The following is a 16,911-nucleotide window of genomic DNA, read 5'->3' on the forward strand; positions in this document are numbered from 1 at the left end:
GGGCTGAGCACAAAGCCTGAAGTGGGGCTCAATCTCACAACTCTGAGATCATGACCTGAGCCGAAATCAAGAGTTGGATGCTTAACCGACTGAGCCACCCAGGTGCCCCACAATCATGATTGGTTTTGAACATAACCTCAAATTGACCTGCTTTTATTTTTCTTAGTAATAATTTAATTTGTACTTTTAAGCCTAGATAGCACAGAGTGTTTCAAGGTTTCAGTTTATTCATTTATTTTTTCACTCAAAAGTATTTTAAAATGTCTTATGGGGGTTAGGCGCTATTCTAAGCATTGAATATTTAAAATGAATCTAATATAGTCCTGTCCCCTACAAAGCTCACAGTCTAATCAAATACACAAAACAAGAAAATATGAAGTTATGATATGGTACATTAAGTGCTAAGATCATAATAAACTCAAGGTGTTATAAAAGAAGAGGAAAAACAAATAACCCAGATAGGACTCATGAAATTTTCCAGAAAGAGCCGAGAGCTTGAGCTAAATCTTATAGAAAAGGGAAAACAGGGAAGTACAACTGCAGTTCTCTCTCTGACTATGATGTCTTTGTTGCCCAAGAATATTGACATGCTCTCTCTCATCAGCGACCACAATGCAAAACTTTTCATTGCAGTTCCTGTACTGAGCCCTGAGACTCCCACTGATGGCAGCCATAGCATCACATTTTCACCCAGAACATACAGGATGATAAAATCTGAAGCCCGTCTCTGGGGTCACAGTTTTTGCTCTCACCAAATTCAAACTCATTAATTGATTGAGTGGAAGCTTCAAGAATACATAGACTGCCACCAAAGTTAACACACACACTGAAAAAAAAGTGTTTAGGCAATGATAACATATTATTAATGAATGTAAAATTAAGACTACTAACCTCTAAAGCAGTTATATATTATGATAAAATCTATCACAAAGAGTAATTTCTTATGGATAAATTTTAAATTTATAAAGCAGTTCAGTTTTATCATAAAAGCTTAATTATTTGGTTGTAATCTTAAAAGTATTTGAAATAAAAATGTAACACTGGATATATAAACTATATTTTTTCCAAGAAATTAAGCATTATCGTTACTTTTTACCCTAAATTTGATCACTATTGTGTCTGAAATCTTTAAAGACAGCTTTGATTTTTCTAAATGTTATTTCCTAGATATTAGTTGACCCTTGTATAATCAATATGGATGACATATCCACACATCGTCTATTCTGTGGGGAAGCGTTTCTTTCTTTAAGAGAATAATGGATATTTATCTGCTTGCTTAAAAATTCACAATACTAACACAAACAGACACACATAAAATTATAGCAGCTCTTTCCTTCACTCATTTTTGCAAAATCTAATTGTAACTATTAGCAGCCTTTAGAATAAATAAAAATTTGTTTCTATATCATTATTTTCTGAAAACATTGATTAATAGTTTTAACCGGACTTGGGAAATTCATATTTGTGTTTTGTCTTACTTCAAATTAATTCCATAAATTTATACCTACTACTTGCCCTGAAGCACTTTTAGTGATGATATTTGTTATTTATTCAGTGGAAAAACCCCAGAGGCTTCCCTAATCACTATCAAAGTATTCCACATATTAAATTTAGAGTCAGAAGAGATATCTTCCTTGAAAGAAAGATTAACTCCCCCTAGAAACCTGAAGTAAACTCACAGCAGTTTACAAGCTCACATGGTTTACTTTACATTCCTGCCTAAGACAATTATAAGTGATAAATGAAGTATAAAAGTCTTGAGGTACATGATGAGAGAAAATAAAGGTAATAGAACTTACAGGGAATATATGCTTAAAGTGCATTTGCTTTCCTCATCTTGTTTAGAACCAAAAGGTAGTCAATGGATTAGAGTAATTACGGTCTATACCTGGAAGAATTAGGGAGGAATATAATGCTGTTTTATAAAGACTGACATTTTACTCATCAATACAAAAGGAAAAAACAGTATCTATCTAATAGTAACTATTTAATTATATCACATGGATAAGCCATTTGTGCAAAAGTGTGCACATAGTAGGAACTCAATGATTGATAAATTATAATTACTGATAAAATAATTGATAAATAATTCTTAATTGAGTAATTAAACCATAATTTTCATGGAAAAATATGCTTGTTTACATAAAAGAATTATCAGAATGAGGCACAGATCTATCTGGCCAGGATTTAAAGACCTATAATAAAATATGAATGCTTAAACTCTTACTGATAGCCACAAAATAGACTGAGTGAAAGATCTGATAAAGTGAGTAGATAAGAGACAAGTTTTTTTTTAATATTTTTTATTATATTATGTTAGTCAGCATACAGTACATCCCTGGTTTTTGATGTAAAGTTCGATGATTCATTAGTTGCGTATAACACCCAGTGCACCATGCAATACGTGCCCTCCCCACCACCCATCACCAGCCTATCCCATTCCCCCACCCCCTCCCCTCTGAAGCCCTCAGTTTGTTTCCCAGAGTCCATAGTCTCTCATGCTTCATTCCCCCTTCTGATTACCCCCCCTTTCTTTAGCTCTTTCTTCTCCTACCGATCTTCCTAGTTCTTATGTTCCATAGATGAGAGAAACCATATAATTGTCTTCCTCTGTTGACTTATTTCACTTAGCATTATCCCCTCCAGTGCTGTCCATGTTGCAGCAAATGTTGAGAGATCGTTCTTTTTGATAGCTGAGTAATATTCCATTGTATATAAGAGACGAGTTTTAATAACAAAAAACATAGTAATATATTTAAATTTCACAGGAAATAAAATCTTGGTCTTTGGGGAAAAAATAAGATGTCTGTGCTTCTACCTTTGAAAAGGTAAATATTATCTTAACAGTGGACAGCTACTGTTGGTTTAGAAAGTCAACACAGTATAGATTAATGGTATTTAAACAACACTGCCCAATTGGTCTGGATAAAAAGATTATCAGGACTTTAAAGATTTCTACCAGCAATTCAGGGGGAAAACTGGAAAAAGAATAAGTCATGGAAGGCAAAGTCTCTCAGAATAAAGTAAGTCCTGGAAGGTAGAAAGTAGAAGGTCTTAGAACAAGGATATCTAATTATTTGGTAGGAATGGCCAATCAACTTTAGGAAAGATACATCTAGTAAAATTAATTATGTTGTTGCTGTTCGAAAGTGTGAAATACTCTAATGTTCCCCCATAGCCTCAATATCTCAGGAAAAGTGTGACACCTTATATTTTCTTGTTGCTGTTGTAATGAATTTCCACAAACTTAGTGACTTAAAACAACACAAAGTATTGTTTTAAAGTTATGGAGGTCAGAAGTCCAATGAGTCTTGTTGGGCTAAAATCCAGGTGTCAGTGAGGCTGGCTTTTTCTGAAGGTTTTGGAGGAGAGTACATCCCTGGTTCTTCTATCTTCTAGAGATGGCTGGCATTCTTTGGCTTGCAGTCACACCACTCTAATCTCTGCTTCCATGACACACTGCCTTCTTCTATTATTAACTCAGATCCTCCTGCCTCCCTCTTACAAGGATCCTGTGCTTATGTTGGACTCACCCCAATAATTCAAAATAATTCTGTCATCTCAAGGCTCTTAAAGTAGTGATATATGGAAACTCTCTTTTATCATATAATGTAACATAACATTCATAGTTTCCAGGAATTACGATATGGATATCTTTGGTGGGGGAGGGGCATTATTCAGACTGTTGTGTTCATGCTTGTGCACGCGCACGCACACACACACACACACACACACTATATGCACACAACTTTGTGTTAGAGATATTTTAGTGAAAGGAAAAACAGAGACAACATCCACCCTAGGTAGAATTCAGTTGAAGTGAAGAGGAAGAAGGAGGAGGAGGAGGAGGAGAAGTAGATGAAGAAGAAAGAGAAGAAATTAGTTATGACCACGAGAAATGAAATTTTCCCTTCAGAAAGTTTGAATAAACTTCTGGACATGTAAAAAATACTGGGATGAAGGAAAGAAAAGGCTAGGTCTCTTGTAATATGTGGGATTGAGGACAAAACAATTTAATTTAAATGTTAAGGGAAACCGTGCACTGGAACCTCTCTGCTAGACTCCCAGATTCTTACAGAGGTATTCTTATCCGTGAGTGCTTGTGGAAATCAATGTTTTGGGGGGAGATAATGGTTGAAAACTCCTATATCACCATTCTGCTCACAGGTGGCACAGTTTAGATTAAAAGATACAAATAGACTGAAAATAAAGGTTAGAAAATGATATATCATGCAAACAATAACTGTAGAAGATCTGGAAACACCTAGACTAATATCAGACAAAATAGAATTAAAACAAAAAAGTTACTAGAGATAAATAGTGTGTATTATAATGAAAAAACCTTTAATCCGTGAGAAATACATAAACATTATATTATATATGCACTCAATAAACATGATATAATAAACAATAAATAAGATATAATATCTTGATACATTCTATATCAACAGAAAAAAGAACAAAATCCACATGAACTTTTCAACAGATGTAGAGAAAATATATGACAAAATCCAACCTCACTTAGTGATAAAAACATTTGACAAACTGGTAACAGATGGGGACGATTTCAATGATGAAGGACATCTACGAAATCCACAACTAAAGTAACACTTTATGGCAAAGGACTGAATGCATTCCCTCTAAGATCAGAGACAAGGCAAAGATGTCTGCTCTCACTACTTCTACTCAACATTGTATTAAAGGTTCTGGCCAGGGCAATTAGTCAAGAAAATGAAATAAAAATCATCCAGACTGGAGAGGGAAAATAAAGCTATTTTCATTTTCAGATGACATGATTTGGTATATAAAAAATCATGCCAAAACACAAATGAATCTTGAAAACATTATGCTAATGAAAGAAGCCAGTCATAGAAGACCACATAATATGTGATTCCATTTAGATGAAATTTCCAGAATAGGGAAATAACTAGAGACACAAATAGAATAGTGATTGTCTAGAACTTAGGGTGGGGGTGCTTTGGAGGAAAATGGGAAATGACTTCTGAAGGGTGTAAGGATTTATTTTTGTGGTGGTGGTGAAAATGTTTCGAATTTGACTATAGTGGTAGTTGCATAATTCTGTGCATATTGTTAAACCATCAAATTGTGTACTTTAAGTAGGTTAATTGTATGGTATGTAAATTACATCTCAATTAAAGCTTTACATACAGACATTTTTAAAGAGTGAGTTAGGAGACACCACTGAAGAAGTTTGGCTATAAATTTTCCTATGTTATATTTCTCCTGAATGAGCTAAATCCAGTAAAAATACAAACTGTTAGATATCATTAAAACAATAGAGTAAACCAAAAATATGTAATTTATTGTTATTATTTTATTAAAGCAAGAAGTCTGTATCTGGGAAATAATTTGCACCATATTCCAAGACAGAAATAATGAGTTTATAAAAAAAGATTAATAGACCCCCCCAAATATGAGTGAGAATGAAAAGGAGTACATTCATCTTACAAGAAGAGATAAAAAGATCTGACCTCTTGCACTTGGATAACAAAAACTGGGGTAGGAATTACTGAATTCCACGAGTTCTTGAATGGCACAGCAAGAGTGAACATAAACTTATATATGTCTAATGTTAATACAAAGGGACTAACTTGTAAATCAATCTAGTAATCTTAAGATAACTATGATGACATATCCTGAAATTCGAAACAGACAATATTCATTAACCCTGTGAAAATTAATAAAGGGAAAAGCTCATTTTAAAAGGAGTTGTGAGGCCAGAAGGGGGAGCTCTCACTCTGTACCACTCCACATTGATCACAGAAGAGTTGTCAATTACAGATCCCAGCAGAAGAATCCTTAGCAGGAAAGAATCATGTATTACAGGTCCCAACAGGAAAAGATATACATCGCATCTCCTATAAGAAATCGACTACTCCAGCAAATCAGCCAATGAGCAACTGTCATCACCTTGAACTCTTCTTGCTCTTTCTCCAATGGACTTTCATTCAAAACAGCCAACTTCCTCCTTCTTCATAAAATAATATGCTTCTCTTTTGTTGGACTTGTCTACGGTTTTGCCATAGCTTGCATGTCCCAAATTCAACTCTCTGTTATTCCTGAATAAATCTATTTTGCTGGTAAAATAACTGGCTGTTTTATTTTTAATGTTACCAACCCAAAAATCTGATAGCAGTAGAAAAATAATTTCATTCAAAAATAGTTAAGACCTAATTAAGAACTATAAGTTCTCAGCAGACTTGTAAAAACTCAGTGATCTCTAGAGTTTTATTTCAGGGTGGCGACAAAGCTCTCCCCTGTTGATAAAATCCAGTTGGACAAGCCAACTTTCAGTTTCAGAAAGGTAATTCTGATTTTCTTTCTTTCTTTTTTTTTTTAAGATTTTATTTATTTATCTGACAGAGATAGAGACAGCCAGCGAGAGAGGGAACACAAGCAGGGGGAGTGGGAGAGGAAGAAGCAGGCTTCCAATGGAGGAGCCTGATGTGGGGTTCGATCCCAGAACTCCGGGATCACGCCCTGAGCCAAAGGCAGACGCTTAATGACTGAGCCACCCAGGAGCCCCAAGGTAATTCTGATTTTCAAGTGGATAAATCAAGTAGGCCATTAGATATATAGATCTGGGGTTAAAGAACAGTTCTGGGATGAAAGTACACATCTTACAGGCAACATAGTATCAATGAAACATGAATGAGATTACCAAAGAAGTGTATATAAATATATCAGTGTAGTGGATATAGTATAAATAGATATAGGTAGTATAAATGGCAAGTAATATGATATACTATAAGAATATATTTGAGGGGGTATTTCTTATCACTGAGTTCATCAGTAATAAGTTCATGCTGTTTGAGTTCAAGCCGAGAAGTGGTTACTGACAATTTACTAGATGGGAAACTGAAGGAGAGACATTACAATAAAAAATAATATCAAAGCAAAGACTCTGAGAGATGAGTTAACTGATTCAAGATTAACACCTTATAGGCTGTCCTCTTCCTAAGAAATTGTTACACAGAAGTTTTCCTGTTAATTGGCTATAGCCCAGTAACTAAAGCAATCTATTCTGGTCAACTGTAAGTTTTATACTGTACCTATAACAGGAGAGGGTCTCTACTTCCCCAGCTGAATGTTGATATGAAAAAAATCTTGATGCCAGTTTGAAATGGCACACAGGTGAAACTATTAGTCTTGGACCCCACGCCTTCTATTATGCCAGGGGAGGATCTAAAATATGTCTAAGTAGATGAAGCAAAACTAGGACCAGGTTTCCTTTGGGAGGAAAAAGGTCGATGTACAGGTTATGAAGAGATATGCATTGCACTATACACTTTGGGGCACATTTTAAAATTTTGTACACGGTAGATACATTATCCAGTTTTTTTCTAAAAGTGAATAATAATTTCCATGTCTTTAAAATAAAAAGCAATTGCTACCACCTTATGTTTAGATAAAGCAATTTTCTCATGAAATAAGAGTAACTTGAACTATCGGTTTGTTCACTAATTAAGTACAGAGCACTCAGTATATACGCTATTAATCTGCTTTTCTCCAACACCCAACTACTAATTCCTTTTGATACTCTCTCAAGTAACTTTATCCATTTCTTCTTATCATTATAAAACCACAATTTAAATCTTCTTAGATGAATTTGGAAACCTTGAGTGTGATTTGAAAAACGACACCTTATTTGTTATTAGGTTAATATCATCTTTGCCAAGACTGATTTTGTGCTTGTTTTGGAAGCTCTGTACCTTTCAAAAATATAAATGAAGTAAGCAATTCTTTTCATGTTTCATATTACTTGTTCTTTTCTCTTTACAGCATTTCCTAATAATTTATTTCAATAATCTGCACACTGCTTTGATCCAACGTTGTAGTTTGAAAAATTAATTTTTCAAATTAGTCAGAGGAAATCATATTATTTATTATTTTTAATCACACTTCCTCTCTCCCTAGATATCATTTTTCCTTTTCTAAAGTTCAGAAAAATAAAGATTATTTTTGTCAATATATAATTAATGTCCAATCTTAACAATTCTGAAAGGTACATAGGTCTTGAGATTTATAAATACTGGGCCATCAGAAATATGGCTAACGAACAGAGTGAACCCTACAGATGAGAGAGAGAGTGAGAGAGAGTGCGAATATTCCCAAATGTAAAAAGAATATCATATTATTCTACCCATGGTATTTCAATAGGTCCGGATGTGTACCAAGGTATAAGGGAGACAGGAATGTGTTGCTTTACTAGACAAGCAACATCACTGGCGAAAGCAACCATTTTCTAGGCACCACCATTCCTCTTCTAATATGTGCTAAACGCTTCAAACAATATCTGTGAGGCAGGTACCATTATTATCCCCATCCTGTTCTGAAGACGCTCACAAGGTCATAGCTAGCCAGAGAGATTGGCAGAGTCAGTACTTAAACCCTGATCAGCTGTCCAGTCTCAGAGGATATGCTCTTAAACAAGGTACTAGTCACCCTCCCAGAGTTGGGGGAGGTGGTCAGAAATATTCTAAGCCAGGATACTCTGACTTGGAATAGTTTTCTGATCATCCTGATGAATAAATACACTTAAGACAAGAATAGATGAGGGATGCCTGGGTGGCTCAGTCGGTAAAGGTTCTGCCTTTGGCTCACATCATTATCCCAGGGTCCTGGGATCAAGTCCCACATTGGGCCCCCTGCTCAGCGGGGAGTCTGCTTCTCCCCCTGCCTGCCACTTCCCTGCTTACGCATGCTCTCTCTGACAAAGAACAACAACAGCAATAAAAATCTTATTAAAAAAAAGACAAGAAGAGGTGAATGGGTATTTTTCTAGGCAGCAGCAAAATGACAAGCAGGTCTACCACCAGTTCCTCTGAGGTCAAAATTATTTCTATGAGACCACTGCTCTCACTGATTATAAACTCAATTTCAGATTTAAAAAAACCAAACAAACATTACTGTGCTGTTTTGGTGTATTAGGTATGTGCTCACTATGGTGAGGAATCCTAATGCATAGGATTGGATTTGTTTCCTCTTCACTGATCTTTGGCCTATCTGTATCTTCAGCCATGAGCTCACAGTCGCATACAAATTTTTATCAGATAATGTGTTCATATCCATAAGACATTTCCCCAGCACTTACTGACATATCTTGGCTTAAACCACATATTTGTTCAGGAAAAATAGTGTACAAATCCCTAAAATAAAATTGTTTAGGAAATAACATTATTTGTAAGCATAACTTGACAGCTCCGCATTCACATCCCATTAAGATGTCCGCGGTACAATATATTTTAAGATAGCCTTTAGGGTTATCTTCATATTTATAAAATAAATGAAAATTCCCAGAGTTGACTAGTGCAAGAACACTATAAATGTTCAATATTTCTGTTTCTGTGGAATTTTCTAACCAGCCATATTTGGTTATTGGATCTATATCTCCTTCATTTGCTGTACTGAGTAAACCACTCCCCAAGACAGTTGATTGCTGAATTAAAATCTGAGAAGTGAAAGAAATAAATTTGTACACTGTTTGTACGGCAATATATTCAGCAGTGTACTGTAAGACATTATGAGTTAAAGTAATGCTGCAGAATGCTAGCAACAAAGAATTTAGAGCAGACTCGGAGGGAACTCATAATCATAAAGTCATCCTTAGACAAGGATAATAAAAACACAGTTACAGTAAACAGACTGAGTCCTCAATAACACCGGATAAATCACAAGGTGAAAAATGGAAAAAGCAAACTGCAGACATCATTTGAGCAGGGAAGAGAGAAATTATCAAACAATGAGGTAATAGAAATGTCACAACACTGGAGCCCGTGTTCATTACAACTCCTCTCAGTGCCATTCATTTCCCTTAAAGGTCAAAGAAACTTTGGGAATGATGTTTCATTTCCTTTTTCTTCTTCTATTTTTAATTCTTTATGTAAAAGTCTCATCTGAGATCCAACTATAAAAGTGCAGTAACAGCCCCTGGTTGGGAGAAGCAAGCATATTTTCTCCTAAAACTGATGATATGATCTACTATTCTTAAAAACAATTCTTTGTTATTAGAAAAGGGAAAGAAAACCATCAATATGCAGATGAGTTGGCTCATAAACTGGTTCTTAGAAAGTCACTGAGGAATCACCATGAGAAATAAATTCTCTAGTAATTCAAAGGCAGAATTCCCATTGTAGACCCCATGGAAGGCAGAAAATGGGATGTTTGGACACTGACTTTGTTTACAAATCATGGAAGGTCATCGCTGGCTAATGATAAAATTAGATCTCTGTGGCCTTGTCAAACTGGTGCCTGGTTCCAATTTTAAGGAATCTCTATTTTGTTAACCACTTTTACCAGCATCCTGTAGTATGAGCAACACACCACATGCACAATAATGAGAAAAATCTAGGAAAATTAGATCTGGGGTCAGAAGCCTTTTTAAGAGTCAAAAGTGATCAATCTGAACCACTAGGTTCTTGGCTAAAAGAAAAAGAAACTAATTCAAGTTTCTCTTTTGTAGTTAAAGAAATGTAACCTTTGACTTTAGAAATCATTTCATTTTGGAAGTATTTGATTAAATCTGTGTGTGATCCTTACTTTTGACCTTAGACTGCCAGGATGCCATCAAGAGGCACAGAGACCCACACAATGGTAGGACAGGTCAGACAGGTGGTCAGTCAGTTGTCAGGATCCACTGCTACCAGCTCTTGACCATTTGGTAGATTCTGTCCAAGTAACCCATTTAAAATGTCACATGCAATACCAGATTCCACATCTGTCTATGAATTAGTTATATATAGGCTAAGCTACTGTAAAAGAGATGCCAAAACATAGCAAAATAAATAAGATAGTTTTTTTTTTTTCAATATCTCTCACAAAATATTCAGAGGAAATGAGAAGTCCAGGGTGGATAGACAAATCTGCTCCACAAACACACCCAGGGACTCAGGATAGTATAAATATCTCTCATTCTTATTAGAAAGGTGGATTTCTGCTTTTTCTTTCTAGGTCTAATGTTGGTGGCCGGTCCAGTTGTTGTCATCTTCTATACAATGAGATGGCAGAAAGATGGAAGTGAAGGAAAACCAGCATTCATTGGCCTGACAATAGTTCATGTCACCTCTACTTCCATTAGTCACAGGGCCAAATCTAGCTACAAAAGATGCTGGCAAAATAAATTTCAACTTATGCAACCCTAAAGCTGTGTGTGTGTGTGTGTGTGTGTGTGTGTGTGTGTGTGTGTGTCTGTCTGTCTGTCTGTCTGAGGGTTTGAAGGCTTCTATTGTTCCAAAGGGAAAAAGGACAACGACAGAGAAATAGCAAAGAAAAATAATGAATTTTCCCCATCACATATTATTTTCTGATTACAGAAGTGGAACGTTAAAATTTGAAGCAACTCGTCAACATATTTTAAAAGTGGACCTCATAAAACATTTTCCAACAGATTCCGTCTTACAAATACTCCAAGGATAAGGTCATGAGATAGACTTAACCGGATGAACTAGATGCAGGATACTCTGCTTCTGTTAGTAAGTACCTATGGTACTGCAGTTAACTGTGTCTCTATCTTTCCACCAGAATTAGAGCAATAGACACATTTCACAGCAAAATTCCCCTGTGCCAATTGTGATAAGAAAACTAATTAGTACAGTATTTATTAACATGATAGTGAATCATAAAAATGGCAGTGAAGAATAAGTCAAGAACCATAATTTTGCACCTCTTATGATTCTATTTTATATTCTAAATGATATCATAATTTTATGTCAATAAATTATTTTTTATCAATTTATTGTGTCATTTATTACTTCTGCTCTTGTCAAATTCACAAAGTCAACAAAGTAGATGAAGATCACGTAATGCTGATGTATTTTTCTATCTATTTTGGATCTGAAAATCATAGAACATTTTGATCTGAGTCCTTGAAGATAACATGATGGAGTGAATCATAATCCCCCATTTCCTTGCCCCCCGTAGGAGGATTATTCATCAGCATTCATTTTCATGTGATCTATGGTATATTCCAGTGGTGTAAGTATACTTGCCCACGAATTTACAGCAGCTTGGGGCACCTGGGTGGCTCGTCGGTTAAGCATCTGGTCACCACCTCAGGGTCCTGAGTTTGAGGCCTGCATTGGGCTCTCTGCTCAGTGGGGAGTCTGCTTCTCCCTCTCCTCCTGCTCCTCCCCCACAATTCGTGTACTCTCTCTCTCAAATAAATAAAATCTTGAAAAAAAATTTACATCAGCTTATGTTACCTGTTTTAGCCAATAAAATGTAGGAAGAATGGCCAGTATTCAAATTCAGAACAAAAGCTTTATCAGAGATTTTGTGGCTTTGCCAGTTCTCTTGCCTTTTGCCTCTGCCTCAATACTTGTGAGTCTCAGAAAGATGTTACTCTTTCAGTCTGGATCCTGAAATAACAAGAAATGTCCATAACAGCAGAGCTCCTATTGCCCCTGTGACGGTTAATTTCATGTATCAACTTGACTGGGTCATAGAGTGACCAGACATTTGGTCAAACATTATTCTGGGTGTGTCTGTGAGGGTGTTTGCAGATAAGATTAATATTTGAATCGGTAGACTGAGTCAAGTAGATTGACCTCCCTAATGCAGGTGGACCCCACCCAATCAGTCGCAGACCTGAATAGAACAAAAAGATTCAACCTTCCCTTAGTAAGAAGGAAGTCCCTCCCTGTTCCCTGACTGTATGTATATATATATTGGCCTTTCCAGAATGTCATAAAGTTGGAATCATACAGTATGAGACAGATTGGGTTCATTCACTTAGTAATATGCATGTAAGGTTTCTCCATGTCTTTGCATAGGTTGATAGCTCATTTCTTTTTTAGCATTGAATAATATTCTATTGTCTAGATTCACCACTATTTATTTATCCATTCAACTATTGAAGTTGCTTCCAAGTTTTGGTAATTATGAATCTTGGTGGCTTAAAAGTTTAGGCAATTATGAATGAAGCAGGTCTAAACATCCACATGCAAGTTTTTGGACATAAGATTTCAACTAAATTAGACACATAATCAAGGAATATGACTGCTGGATCATATGGTAAGAATATGTTTAGTTTTAGAAGAAATGGTTGAATGGTCTTCCAGAGTGGCTATATCATATTGCATTACTACAGGCAATGAATGGATACTCCTGTTCCACATTCTCCAACATTTTGTATTGTCAGTGTTTTGGATTTTTGCCATTCCAAAAGATGTGTAATGACATCACATTGCTGTTTTAATATATGAGTTGAGCTTATTTTCATATGTTTATTTGTTATCTGTATATCTTCTTTGGAAAGATGTCTGTAAGGCCTTTGGCCCATTTTTAATCAGGTTATTCATTTTCTTATTGTTCAGTTTTAAGAGTTGTTTGTATATTTTAGATAATAGTGCTTTAGCAGATATGGGTTCTGCAAATATTTTCTACCAGTCTATGGCTTGTCTTCTCATTCCCTTGACAATATCTTTAGAGGAGCAGATTTTTTTTTAATTTTAATAAATTCCAGACAATCAATTATTCTTTCATGGATCATGCCTTTGATGTTGTATCTAAAAAGTCATCACTAAATCCAAGGTTGTCTAGATTTTCTCCTACATTATTTTCTAAGAATTCTAGTTTTGCATTTTACATTTAGGACCATGATCTATTTTGAGTTAGTTTTTATGAAGGTTATTAGATCTGTGTTTAGGTTCATCTTTTTTTTCAGGCAGATATCTCAATTATATTTTTAGTCAGCTTTATTGAGGTATAATTTATATAATAAAATGTAATTATTTGAAGTATTCTGATTATTTTTGATAACTATAAACAGATATTTAAATGCCCTCACTCCCAAAATTTTCCTTGTGCCTATTTGCATGAATTCCTTCCCCTTAACTATAGACCCTGGCAACAACTAATTTTCTGCTTTCTGCAATGATAGTTTTGCCATTTCTAGAATTTTACATAAATGGAATTATATAACATCGAGTCTATGTTGACTACCTAGATTCTCTGGTTTTTAAAGAAGTTTTTGAGATTTATTCATGTTGCCATGTGTATCAATAATTTGTTCTTTCTGATTACTGAATAATAATCCATTATGTGGTAATTTTCAATTTATCAGTTGACAGACATTTGGGTTGTTTTCAGATTTTTGATATTATAGATGAAATTGCTAAACAAACTGAGGGCTTCGGGGGGGGTTGGGGAATGGGATAGACTGGTGATGGGTAGTAAGGAGGGCACATATTGCATGGTGCACTGGGTGTTATACGCAACTAATGAATCATGGAACTTTACATCAAAAACCAGGGATGTACTGTATGAGGACTAACATAATATAATAAAAAATATTATTGTAAAAAATAAAAAAATAAAATGATTTGAATTTGGGGTGCCTCGGTGGCTCTGTTGGTTAAGCATCCAACTTTTGATATTAGCTCAGGTCTTTAAAAAAATTTAAATAATAATAATAAAATGGTTTGAAGTTTACAAAAAAAAAATCCATGTACTAGTCTCTGTGTGAATACATTTTCTATTTCCTTCACTAAATAAGCAAGAATGGAATAAGTAGATCATATGAAAAGTACATGTTTAACTGTATAGGAAGCTGCCAACCTATTTTCCAAAGTGGCTACACCATTCCATGTTTCCACCAGCAATATAGATGAGATTTCTATTTGCTCCACCAACTTACCAACACTTGTTCTTGTCAGGCTTTTAAACTGTACCTAGTCTAGTGGGTATGTATGGTATCTCCATGTGGCTTAATTTGCATCCCAAATGAATAATGATGCCAGGAATATTTTAATCCACTTATATGCCAATGTGATGCAAATATATTCTTCCAGACTGTGTATTACATTTTCATTTTCTAACCATGACTTATAACAGTTATTTAAACTTTATTAATTAAAATTTATCAATGTTTCTTTTATGATTTATGCTTTTTAAAAGATATTTTCCTAAAACAAAATCACAAATATTTTCTCCTGTTTTTTCGTTTTCAAAAATTTTGCAGTTTCAGCTCTTACATTTATATCTCTTAGTCATTTCCAGGTGACTTGTATATGGTGTGAGGTAAAAGTTGAAAATTGTTTTTATCCCGAAACAGATTTCCAAGTATTACAGCATCATTCTTGAAAAGTCGAGCTTTTCCCTATTACATCTCCATGGCATTTTATTCAAAATCAATTACCACTTGTATGTTGGCTGTTTTCTGAACTTTTTTCTGTTTCATTGATGTATATGTTTATTCTTACACAAAACTCACATCTTTTACAGTATTGAGATCAGATAGTACAAGTCTTCCAAATTTGTTTTTTTCAAAATTATTCAGCTATTTTATGTGCTTTTACATTTTCATATAAATTTATGTCAATTTCTTAAAACTGCTGGTATTGTAATTAGGAACATGTATTAAATCTATAGATCAGTTCAGATCAATATTGAGTGTTCCAAGCCATAACCATGGAATATTTCTCCATTTCATTTGTTTTCTTTAATTTTTATCAGCAATATTTTGCAGTTTTCACTACACTGGTATTGCAAATTTTTTACATTTATGCTTAAATAGCTCTCACTTATTGATTCTATTACAAGTAACACTTAATTCAATTTCCAACTACTTACATGCAGTATTATAATGAATAATACAATTGATTTTCGTATATTGACTATGTTTTGTGTAATGTTAATAAAACTCATTAGTTCCAGTAGTTTTTTATAGATTATTTCATGTATTTTACATAGATTATCATGCTTCTCTACTCTATATGTCTTTTTACTATCTATTTTTCTTGCTTTACCTTATTGCACTGGTAGAAACTTACAGCAAAAATGTTGACTATAACTGGTAAGATTAATATGATTGCCCACAGTCTAATCTTAGGGAAAAAACATCCATCTTTCAGCATTTAGTATGATGTTGTCTGTAGATTTTTCTTAGATAAATTTTATCAGTTTGAGAAAATACACTACTATTCATTTTTTACCAAGAAATTTTATGAATGAATTTTTAAATTTCTCTAATACCTTTTCTACCTCCACTGAAATGATCATGTCATTTTCTACTTTAGTCTGTTGATGAGGTGAATTACATTAATTAATATTTTGAATGTAAAATTATCCTTGCATTACTGGGATAAACCTTATTGATCATAATGCATTTCTGGATATTTTTGAATTTCATATACTAGTCTTTTAGTAAGTATTATTGCATCCATGTTTATGATGGAAATCTTGTAGTAGTATTCTTTGCTTATAATACCTTTGTCTGCTGTTGGTTAATTTTTGCTCCTTGCTACTTTGTTACCTAAATGATAGAGTATCATATCTTAATTGAACCTAATATCTATCATACAATCATACTCAAAATGCACCAGGTAGATAAATGTCATGTGGTTTGTTTGTTTGTTTGTTTGTTTGTTTTCCCAGGATCCCATCCAGGACACCACGCTGCATTTAGTCATCATGTCTCCCTAGACTCCTCTTGGCTGTGACAGGTTCTCAGACTTTATTTTTGATGGCTGTGGTAGTTTTGAGGATTACTTGTCAGGCGTTTTATAAAATACCTCTTATTAGGTATTTGTCTGATATTTTATTCATGATTAGATTGGGATTAAAGGTTTTGTAAGAAAGACCATGGTAGTGGGACGCCTGGGTGGTTCAGTAAGTTAAGTACTTGATTCTTGGTTTCGGCTCAGGTCATGATCTCAGGGTCGTGGGATTCAGCTCTGAGTCGGGCTCCGAGCTCAGTGTGGAATCTGCTTGAGATTCTCTCTCACCCTGCCCCTCCCCCCACCCTCTCTCTGAAATAAATAAATAAGTCTTAAAAAAAAAAAAAGACCATGGGAGTAAAGTACCATTTTTCTACCATAATATCAAGGGCACATAGTAGCAGCAAGTTTTATCACTGTTAGTATTGACCTGAATCAGTTGGCTGCAGCATAG

The sequence above is a fragment of the Ursus arctos genome, unplaced genomic scaffold (assembly GCF_023065955.2).
Source record: "Ursus arctos isolate Adak ecotype North America unplaced genomic scaffold, UrsArc2.0 scaffold_13, whole genome shotgun sequence".
NCBI lineage: Eukaryota > Metazoa > Chordata > Mammalia > Carnivora > Ursidae > Ursus > Ursus arctos.